Source organism: Megalobrama amblycephala, linkage group LG1 (assembly GCF_018812025.1).
Source record: "Megalobrama amblycephala isolate DHTTF-2021 linkage group LG1, ASM1881202v1, whole genome shotgun sequence".
NCBI classification, from domain to species: Eukaryota; Metazoa; Chordata; class Actinopteri; order Cypriniformes; family Xenocyprididae; genus Megalobrama; species Megalobrama amblycephala.
This window is the reverse complement of record NC_063044.1, coordinates 29921672-29933233: the sequence shown is the minus strand read 5'-3', so window position 1 is coordinate 29933233 and position 11562 is coordinate 29921672.

Sequence of the window (11562 nt, the reverse complement as noted above, 5' to 3'; positions counted from 1 at the left end):
ACTTTTGAATCCATACATATTTAAAAGATATAAATAAATTTATAAGGACTTCAAAGAAAACTTTTTAAAACTTTTTACTAAAATTACCCAAAAAACACTTTTAATACAAACTCGATTCCAAAAAAGTTGGGACACTGTACAAATTGTGAATAAAAACAGAATGCAATGATGTGGAAGTTTCAAATTTCAATATTTTATTCAGAATACAACATAGATGACATATCAAATGTTTAAACTGAGAAAATGTATAATTTTAAGGGAAAAATAAGTTGATTTTAAATTTCATGGCATCAACACGTCTCAAAAAAGTTGGGACAAGGCCATGTTTACCACTGTGTGGCATCCCCTCTTCTTTTTATAACAGTCTGCAAACGTCTGGGGACTGAGGAGACAAGTTGCTCAAGTTTAGGAATAGGAATGTTGTCCCATTCTTGTCTAATACAGGTTTCTAGTTGCTCAACTGTCTTAGGTCTTCTTTGTCGCATCTTCCTCTTTATGATGCGCCAAATGTTTTCTATGGGTGAAAGATCTGGACTGCAGGCTGGCCATTTCAGTACCCGAATCCTTCTTCTACGCAGCCATGATGTTGTAATTGATGCAGTATGTGGTCTGGCATTGTCATGTTGGAAAATGCAAGGTCTTCCCCGAAAGAGACAACGTCTGGATGGGAGCATATGTTGTTCTAGAACTTGGATATACCTTTCAACATTGATGGTGCCTTTCCAGATGTGTAAGCTGCCCATGCCACATGCACTCATGCAACCCCATACCATCAGAGATGCAGGCTTCTGAACTGAGCGCTGATAACAACCTAGGTTGTCCTTGTCCTCTTTAGTCCGGATGACATGACGTCCCAGTTTTCCAAAAAGAACTTCAAATTTTGATTCGTCTGACCACAGAACAGTTTTCCAGTTTGCCACAGTCCATTTTAAATAATCTTGGCCCTGAGAAAACGCCTGCGCTTCTGGATCATGTTTAGATATGGCTTCTTTTTTGACCTATATAGTTTTAGCCGACAACGGCGAATGGCATGGTGGATTGTGTTCACCGACAATGTTTTCTGGAAATATTCCTGAGCCCATGTTGTGATTTCCATTACAGTAGCATTCCTGTATGTGATGCAGTGCCGTCTAAGGGCCCGAAGATCACGGGCATCCAGTATGGTTTTACCCTTATGCACAGAGATTGTTCCAGATTCTCTAAATCTTTGGATGATATTATGCACTGTAGATGATGATAACTTCAAACTCTTTGCAATTTTTCTCTGAGAAACTCCTTTCTGATATTGCTCTACTATTTTTCGCTGCAGCATTGGGGGAATTGGTGATCCTCTGCCCATCTTGACTTCTGAGAGACACTGCCACTCTGAGAGGCTCTTTTTATACCCAGTCATGTTGCCAATTGACCTAATAAGTTGCAAATTGGTCCTCCAGCTGTTCCTTATATGTACATTTAACTTTTCTGGCCTCTTATTGCTAGCTGTACCAACTTTTTGGGAATGTGTAGCTCTCATGAAATCCAAAATGAGCCAATATTTGGCATGTCTCACTTTCAACATTTGATATGTTATCTATATTCTATTGTGGATAAAATATAAGTGTAGTAATGATCAACTTCGTCAGGGAAGGAAGAGGACAAGGGTCGGCTTTGACTGCTGACTGAGTTTTTATTTCACCAAGAAAAATAAACAAACAAACGTCTGTGCAACGCACAATCAAACAATCCACATCTACAGACGGGCTTCACTCCAGCATTGATCTCCTGATCAGCTCCAGCAGTCTCAGTCAGCAGTCCCTCTCTCTCTCACACACTCCTGCTTCTCCTGATGTTTTATCCTGTCTCCGCGCCAATTACTGGAATGAGAAACAGGTGTTCGTGATTTGCATTCAACCCGCTCGTTTACCACGCGTCTCCTGACGCTCTCTGCCGTTGCAGACTTCACTGAACCACGCCCCCCTCGCCACATTAAGTTTATGAGATTTGTAAATTATTGCATTCCTTTTTTATTCACAATTTGTACAGTGTCCCAACTTTTTTGGAATCGGGTTTGTACATATTCACAATCCATGTAACTCCATATATAATAATATTGAAGTGATTTTACCATGACTACAGAAAGCAGCAAATGGTTAAGTTGTCATGGCAACCAGATACATTGCACATGGATCAATAAACACGCTGAAAATGCACTATAAATTATAAACATAATATTTTTTTTAAATAATTTATTTATAAACTTTTTCAAAGCATTAACAGAAAGCTTCATACAATTAAACTTATAACTTTTTCCCCATAATAACCCCTTCCACCAATATAATTAATACATAGAATATTAAGACAACAATAACGATAGTAATTAAACATAATATTTTAAATTAGGCCTTTATTGTCACAGACACGCCAGGGTACTCCAGAGTACTGATCATCGTCACCTGCACCTCATCAGCACCTCATCACTCAGAGTATAAAGAGCACTCACACACACCACTTCAATGTCCGGTCTCGTTTGCATCTAAACTTACCTGTATGCTAACCTTAAGGACTCCTAGTGATCTACTTATCTGTCTCCAGCATCTCCTGTTCTCCTTTTGTGATTCCCAGTCTGTGTGTGAGTGTTCTCCGTCTCCAACGACCAACGTCTCCAACACCATCCAGGATCATCATTTCTACAACCACAAAAGGACAGTATCACTCATCTGCACTTCAGTTATCTCCAATTCATCACGTCTCACTCATCTGCACTTCTGTTATACTCTGCTGGTTTCAATAAGCATCTGTATTCGTGAATTCCTGTCTCCGACCCTTCTATGTTGTAACAGAAGACCGGACCTTAACAGCCAGAAACCAGTATGAGTCACCCGGATCTGTTCCAAGAGCTTGTGGATGCCTTGCGCCGAGCCCTCACCCCCAGCGCACCCCCACCGTCACCAGCGATCACTTCCGCAAACACCGTCACCTCTCCTTTGTTTATTATAGATAATAGATATAGATTATTACTATAGATTATTACTGAACGAAGCGCATGACCAAAACACTCCACATTCAAAAGATCAAAGAGAATCAACTCATTCCCTCACCAAGACCTACATGAATCACAATATTGCTGAAAGATCCTGTTCTCCAATTGCCACCATTTGGAGACCATTTACTGAAGGGACAGATCAAAAAGACTATCTCTCACTTTGTTGACGAAGGAACAGATGGCTCAACAAAGTCCAAGATACAAGGAGTAAATTCCCACTGTTATCAGGAAAACCTAGACCTGCGACACATCTCGAGGTGAAGATCACAGCAGGGCACCATGGGAATCACCCACAAGAAACTTTCACTCTGCCCAGCTTTGCATTTCAAAAGACATTCCAAAGTTCAACAGAGACAATTTGGAAAAATACTGCTAGACATATGAACTTATCACCAAAATGCAGTCTCTAACATGTCATATGTATTAAGTAGGTTTTATGTTGTTCATGGAACGCATGTAATTCTTTCTGTGTGTTTTAAATATTGATTACTGATAAATTTGAAGAAAATCTACCTCTATTGCAGAAAGTGTGTACTGTTTGGTATGGTTGTGATGGATGAATGCTTTCCAGTATTTTGGTGCAAAATTGATTTATGTAAGATGTATGACTTTTGAATCAGCAATATTAAATTCTCAAAGTTCTGACCAAAATCCCTAAGTTTGAGAACAAAGGACTGTAAGGACAGTATGCTAATTGCATACAAAGACAGGAGAACTGGGCGTTGGACCCCACCCAAAACAGGACCTGATTGGCTAAAACAATCGGAAAGGCGGAACCAATAAACCGTTCAAAACTCAATACCGTGCATTGTGAAATGGCTTTTGCTTTTCCTTTTTTGGCTTTTGCTTTTGCACTTTGTCTTGGCATTCGATGAGGCGGCGGACCGAACATCGTCCTGCCTGCAAGCCAAACCATTTCAAGACTCACTCAAACCCCTGCAAGAAACTTCGTTGAACTTCGCAGCCGAGGACTCACCAAAAGTCCTTTGTTTCCAGCAACTCCTTGAGACGCAAAGAGACACTCACGCAGCAACGCGAAAACCATGCTATTCAACGAAGACTCCATTTTCTGCAAAGCCAACTTCTTCCCCACGGATGTCGTCCTTCAGAACTCTTGACCGAGCCACGCACTTCCTTCAACTCCGTCACGAAGGGAACACGCGCTTAAAGGAGCAGCCAACGCAAGTAACACAGGTCTCCTAATTTTGCTGAGCTGGTGCAATTTTATTAAGCAAATGAAACTATGGTTGAATTGCTAGTGTATTAATTCTCTCAGGTTACGGTCAGAGAAACTTGTTAAAAGCTAAACTACTGGGGAATCCATTCACCTCCAAACAATAACCTCACCATTTCCCTGTAACTGAATGAATGTGTGTGTGTGTGTGTGTGTGTGTGTGTGTGTGTGCGTGTGTGTGTATGTGTGAGAGTATATGTTTTTCATTAGATTAGTTTGTGCGTAGTAGATTTAGTTAAATAAAGTCTTGTTTGATTTTCCATACATACAGTGTCTTATGCTGTGCTTACCAAATTGCTGCCTTAAACAAAGATCATGCTACTTGTTCATAATCATAATTATTAACCATAACAAAATATTATTACTGTTGGCCACAGAATAATAATTTTGTCCAGAATTGGTAAAATTACTGTAACCTCAATTTTTCGGTGGACGAATAATTGATAAAGTGTTAAATATTGATTCTGAATCATTCACGGTTAATCCGGTTCTTATTCAGTGTAATTTAATTACATTTTTGATTCGATATTTGGGTTTAATTCCTACACCTTCACCGCCTGTTCACGCCAGTCCCATGGCCAAACCAGCAGTGGTTTTCTCCTGCAATGTGTGCTGGTCCTGGAGATGCAACCGCACCTCTACTCCAATGACACATCCAAAGTAGCGTTCATTATCTCACAACTACAAGATAAAGCTCTGCAGTGGGCAGATTCCATGTGGTCTCAGAACAGTCCTGTTACACAGTCATACTCTTCCTTCATGGCCCATTTCCGGGAAGTTTTCGGCAAGCCTGCTTCAGACTCTTCCATTGGTGAGAAACTATACAATTTAAAACAAGGTTCCATGTCTGTTAATGAATATGCTTTGCAATTCAGAACGCTAGCTGCATCAAGCGGGTGGAATGAACAAGCTCCCATCACCACCTACCGGCAAGGATTGGACCCTCGGGTGCGGTTGCATCTCGTTGCATACGAGGATTCCATCGGCCTAGAGCGATTCATCCAGCTGTCCATCCGCTTCGCCTCTCGTATGCAGTCGTGTATCGAAGAACACCAGGGCCAGCCATTATTCAACACCTTCCTCCATCGATCTGAACCAGCCAGCGAGCCCATGCAACTTGAAAATTCAAGACTTACCTCTGCTGAGCATCAAAGGCGGCTGACCCTGAATCTGTGTCTCTATTGTGGTCCTTCTGGGCATGTGGTCCTCCTGGGCATGTCATCTCCGCATGCCCAATTCGTCCTCCGCGTCCCAAGGTGAGTGCCATCATTGCCTCCATAAATAAGATGAAACCACTCACCACTATTGTAAACCTTACTGCTGCTGATGTCTCTATTCCAGTGGTGGCGCTCCTCGATTCAGGGTCAGCAGGCAACTTAATCTCCGGAGACCTCTGTCGACAACTCAAGCTCAAGACCTCGCCCTCTCCGACCACCTACCAGATCCACTCAATAACGGGCAGACCCATCAGTCGAAGACACGTACATCGCTGTGTTGGTCCCATCCAACTTAGGATCTGAGTGTTGCATCTGGAGAACATACATCTGCTGGTTCTGGAGGAATCCACCTCTGACGTGGTTCTAGGGCGTCCCTGGTTGGAGCAGCATAACCTTACCATCTCTTGGAGCACCGGTGAGATCCTGAAGTGGGGAGAAACTTGTTTCTCCAACTGCTTCTCCGAACTGCCTGTTCCTGTGTCTCCTCGTTCTAAAGGTCTCTCCATCTGCACCACCTCCATCAAGAGTCCAGTTGAGAAGCGCTCCGTGGACATTCCATCTTGTTATGCCCCCTTCAGTGACGTCTTCTGCCCGCAAAGAGCCTCCAAGCTGCCTCCACACCGGCCATGGGACTGTGCCATCGATCTGCTTCCGGGTGAGTCAGTGCCCAGGGGAAGGATTTACCCCCTGTCCATCCCGGAGGAGAAGGCCATGGAGGAATACATCAAAGAGGCCCTTGCTCAAGGATACATCCACCCGTCTACTTCCCCTGCTGCTTCAATGTTCTTCTTTGTGGCAAAAAAGGATGGAGGCTTGCAGCCCTGCACTGACTACCATGCTCTTAACAAGATTACAGTGAAGTTCCATTATCCCCTTCCTCTCGTCCCAGTTGCTCTTGAACATCTTTGTGGTGCCACTGTGTTCACAAAGCTGGACCTCTGCAGCGCGTACAACCTCATCTGGATACGCGAGGGGGACAAGTGGAAGACCGCCTTTGTCACGCCCACTGGCCACTATGAATACCTCGTGATGCCGTATGGCCTGGTCAACGCCCCCTCCGTATTCCAGGACTTCATTCATGAGGTGCTCCGGGAGTTCCTCCATAAGTTCGTACTCGTCTACATCGACGACATCTTAATTTACTCCCATCGCCACCATGTTGCGGAGGTCCTCAAATGCCTGAGACAGTTCCATCTCTTCCTGAAGGCTGAAAAGTGTTCCTTCCACCAACCCTCAATACACTTCCTCGGATACATCATTGATCACAGTGGCATCCGGATGGACGAGGGGAAGGTGGAAGCCATCAAGACCTGGCCTACTCCATCCACCATTAAAGAACTCCAACGCTTCCTTGGTTTTGCAAATTTCTATCGTCGATTCATCAAGAACTACAGCTCTATCGCTCATCCACTCACCAACCTGCTCCGTAATCAGCCCAAGTCTCTGTCCTGGACTCCAGCTGCCACCAACACCTTTGACACCTTCAGAGAAGCCTTCACCACAGGAGTGGGAGCGGTCCTATCTCAGCAGCAGGGGACCCCAAGTAGACTCCATCCATGCACCTTCTTCTCCCGCAAGCTCAACCCAGCGGAGACCAACTACGACATTGACAACCGTGAACTCTTGGCTGTGAAGTTGGCATTGGAAGAATGGACGCATTGGTTGGAGGGAGCTAAACATCCCTTCCTTGTCCTTACTGACCATAAGTACTTGCAGTACATGCGAGCTGCTAAAAGACTGAATCCCCGACAAGCACGCTGGGCCTTATTCTTCTCCCGTTTTGACTTCTCCATCTCCTATCGTCCAGGCTCCAAAAACATTAAGGCGGATGCTCTATCTCGTCTCCATGCTCCAGAGGAGAGATCTGAAGAACCTGAGACCATTCTCCCCAAATCCATCATCGTAAGTCCGATTTCCTGGTCTGAAGAGACCTCCACGAACGCTCTGCCGGGTTGCCCACCGGGCTTGCTCTACATCACCAGGGCACGACGCACTCCACTTGTTCACACTGCCCACACATCACTTGGCACTAGCCACCCGGGGGTCAGTAGGGAGTGTGCCATCTCCAAGAGCCCGCGCCATCTTCCATCCGGCAAGCTCCATCCTCTGCCCATTCCCCTGGTCACACCTAGGAGTGGACTTTATCACTGACCTGCCAGCATCCAATGACTGTACCTGCATCCTCATAATTATCGATCGATTCTCCAAGTCATGTCGTCTGATCCCACTGAAAGGCCTACCCACAGCCATAGAGACTGCTGAACTTATGTTTAATCACGTATTCAGATACTACGGAATTCCCGAGGATATCGTTTCAGACAGAGGACCCCAGTTCATTTCCCGGGTATGGAAGGCCTTCCACTTGCTATTAGGTGTGCGTCAGTCTATCATCCGGCTACCATCCTCAGTCGAACGGGCAGACGGAGAGGAAGATCCAGGAGATCGGCTGCTTCCTCTGTACCTTCTGTCACGACCACCAGGACTCTTGGAACCTGAGTTCCAGGTTCATTGGCCTATTCACCATCACCAAGCAGATCAACCCTGTCATGTATCAGCTCCAACTTCCTCCACAATATCGTATTCACCCTACATTCCATGTCTCACTCCTGAAACCTCACCACCCTTCTGTTTCTGTCTCCACAGAGCCTGACGTGGCAGCCGCCGAACCCCCCCTTCCACTCATCCTGGAAGACGGTGCAGCTTACGAGGTTCACGAGATCTTGGACTCCCGGCGCCGTGGTGGTCTACTGGAATATCTTGTGGACTGGGAAGGCTACGGCCCCAAGGAGCGCTCTTGGGTCCCCAGAAACGACATACTCGATCCTAACCTGCTTCACACCTTCCACTCCAACCATCCTGACAGACCTGCCCCACGCGGAAGAGGACGACCACCATGATGTCGGGGTCCTCGGCCCTCAGGAGCGGGCCGTGGAGGGGGGGGGGGGTACTGTCACAGACACGCCAGACACCACCGTCCACCAATCACAACGCACCCAATCTCCAGAGTACTGATCACCATCACCTGCACCTCATCAGCACCTCATCACTCACAGTATAAAGAGCACTAACACACACCACTTCAATGTCCGGTCTCGTTTGCATCTAAACTTACCTGTATGCCAAGTTATGTAAGACCATATGTAAGTCTTTTTCCTCAAATTTTGTATGTATGCAATTTGTATAATATCAAAAGTACACATTTAGTAATTGTGCAGTTAATTCTGTTATTGTATTTTCAGAAAGTTTTGGAATATTTTTTCCCCAAATTTGTCACTACCGAAACACAATAATAACTAATTTAATAAGATTTTGTTTACATTTACCTTGTAAATATACATTTTGCTATAAAAAAAAAAAAAAAAAAAAAGTTTTCACAGGGAAATCAATAACAATTACAATTTTAACAATATTTAAAGTGTAATTTATGAGATTTGTTGTATTTTAAATCCAATCTTTCTTCATAAAAGGCATAAAGATTGTCATACTGATTTCAAAGTTAGGTTTATTAATTTGAATATACATGGAACCAAACACTATAATAACATCTTAGTTGATAATTCAATATCTTTATTTTTGACAAAACATCCCATGTTTTGCTCATGACTGTTTCGTAGTGATAGTAATGTGTTGGTAGCAATGACATCACTTTACAGAATTTTAACTTACATACTAAAACACTAATGATTTGCATAACTGTACTAAAATTGTGTTTATTTGCCCCAAATAAATGATTTTGTGTTCCCTTTTGTCACTGCCAAAACAATAATGACATGTTTCGGTCATGACTGTTTCGGTAGTGACAATTTTAGATACTTTTGAGCCTAGCTCAAAGATGCTAATCAGCACATGGTTTGGTAGCACAGTTCTGAACAGTTGTACACAGGAAAAATTGCATTTCATCCACTCAAAAAACAATGATGTCACAACCGAAACTTCACCATATGTTTCAGTCGTGACAATTTTAAAATACTTTTGAGCCTGATTCAAAGATGATAATTAGCACATGGTTACTTAACACAGTTCTGAACAGTTGTACTCTCATAAAAAGTAAATTTTATGGAATAACACCCACAAATTTCACTTAATTGCAGAAAAAAAGGTGTTTGGTAGTGATGTTCCTTAAAGTTACACATAAAGTCACACACACACAGATTTTCAGACTTTTGAACACTTTTAACTCAAAATGATGGTACCTATCTACTATGAAAGAGAGGCTATGAGAGGGAGGGACATACGAATATTTCCTGATCAAAAATGTAGGGGTTTGGTTAAAATCAGTCTCAGCCAATGGACTAAAACATACACTGTTTCTGTAGTGACATGAAAATGCAGGACATCTTTTTTTTTTTTTTTTTTTTTTTTACATAAAGTTTCATGATTTAAAAATAAAATATGAAATAAATATTAAACTTCACTTTAAAAAAAAAAATATATATATATATATATATATATATATATATATATATATATATATATATATATATATATATATATATATATATTTTAAAAACAACAATGGAAATAATTGCAAAAAATTATTTCAATATCATTTTCACAAGATGAAATTTAGGGGTTAGGGTTCAGGACAGCCACCTGCTAATTGAAAGTACCCAATAAATGATGATTTTATATATATATTAAGCTTACTGATATTTTAAGTATTATTGTGGCATTTAATAGGTAATAGAAGGATCTTGGTAAACATCTTAAATTTGAATAATTAAATGCTTTTTAAATGTGTTTTTTGGTTGTGGGACAGCAGTTTGCACCAATTCTGTAGAATGGCCCATAAAGGAGTGAAAAATTACTCAACCTCTACTTTAAAACAGACATCTGTTCTGTTGGGCAGCCACAATGCAGATTTATCTCATTACAACTTGCAATCGAGACTGGGGGCAGTGGCGAGATAAGAGTTTTATACAGGGGGTGGTCAAGGCTACTTTAGTTTTGGAAATTTAGAAATTTGGATTTCATCAAAAATATCTTAATTTGTGTTCTGAAGATGAACAAAGTTCTTACGGGTTTGGAACGACATGAAGGTGAGTAATTAATTACAGAAATTTCATTTTTGGGTGATCTAACTCTTTAAGTGCATCAATAACTTCAATACCCTACATTTATTGTTTTTTACTTACTTAATTTTCCATTTTACCTTAAACTATACCTTAAACATTTACAAGGCCACACTGTAAAGTGTACACAGTTACTAAGCACAGTATCAATTTTGCTTAACTCCTTTACTATTACCTAATAAGCTTTTTGAATCAATAATGGTTTATTTTCAATTTACAGTAGGCCTATCTTAGACATGTAGACAAACATATTTATTAGATATTCTAACAGATAGTGAGGGCTTTAAAACTGCAATGAGCTAACAAAGTGCAAGACTTTATATTAAAATTAGTTGATGTTTATAATGTAAGTGAATCTTCAAAAATATCAGGGTAGCTACTCACCAATAGCAGATTACAAGAGGATAACAAGGTTTTTATCTTCTGAACTATTCTGAGATGTGTCTAAAAAATCTCTAATATGATTGCTGTTTATGAGGATTGCTGCTGTTGATCACTACTCCTAATGTTGTCATTGTGTCACGGTTCATGGATTCATTGACTAGCCCTCGTGCGTTTGTTGTGTGTGTATGTGTGTGCGTGAGATAATGGTGTGGGTGTCGCCCATTACGGTTTGATTGTGATCTGTTGTCAGCTGTGTCTTGTTAATGCGTGTTATTTAATGTTTGTGCCTATGTGTTGTGTTTGTCAGATCGTTGCAGGCTGTCCTGGTGTCGTGCACATCCTGTTTGTCTCTCCCAGGATTTTGGTTCTCTGGACTGTTGTCGTGTGCCCTGCTTTCTGGGCTGGATTATTCCTCGGTCTTTGATACCCGTTGCAGCCCTGCGCCACTCTGCACGCCACCATCTCATCTTCGTCTGTTCTTCTGGAATGAAGTTATTATACAGCGTATTCTGTCAATATATACTGTTATACTCGCACTTGGATCCTCTATCTTTGTTTCATTTCCTGACACATTGTACCTGAGCGAATAGACTCTTCCCTCATTAAACCATTGTTTATAGGCACATTTTCAAC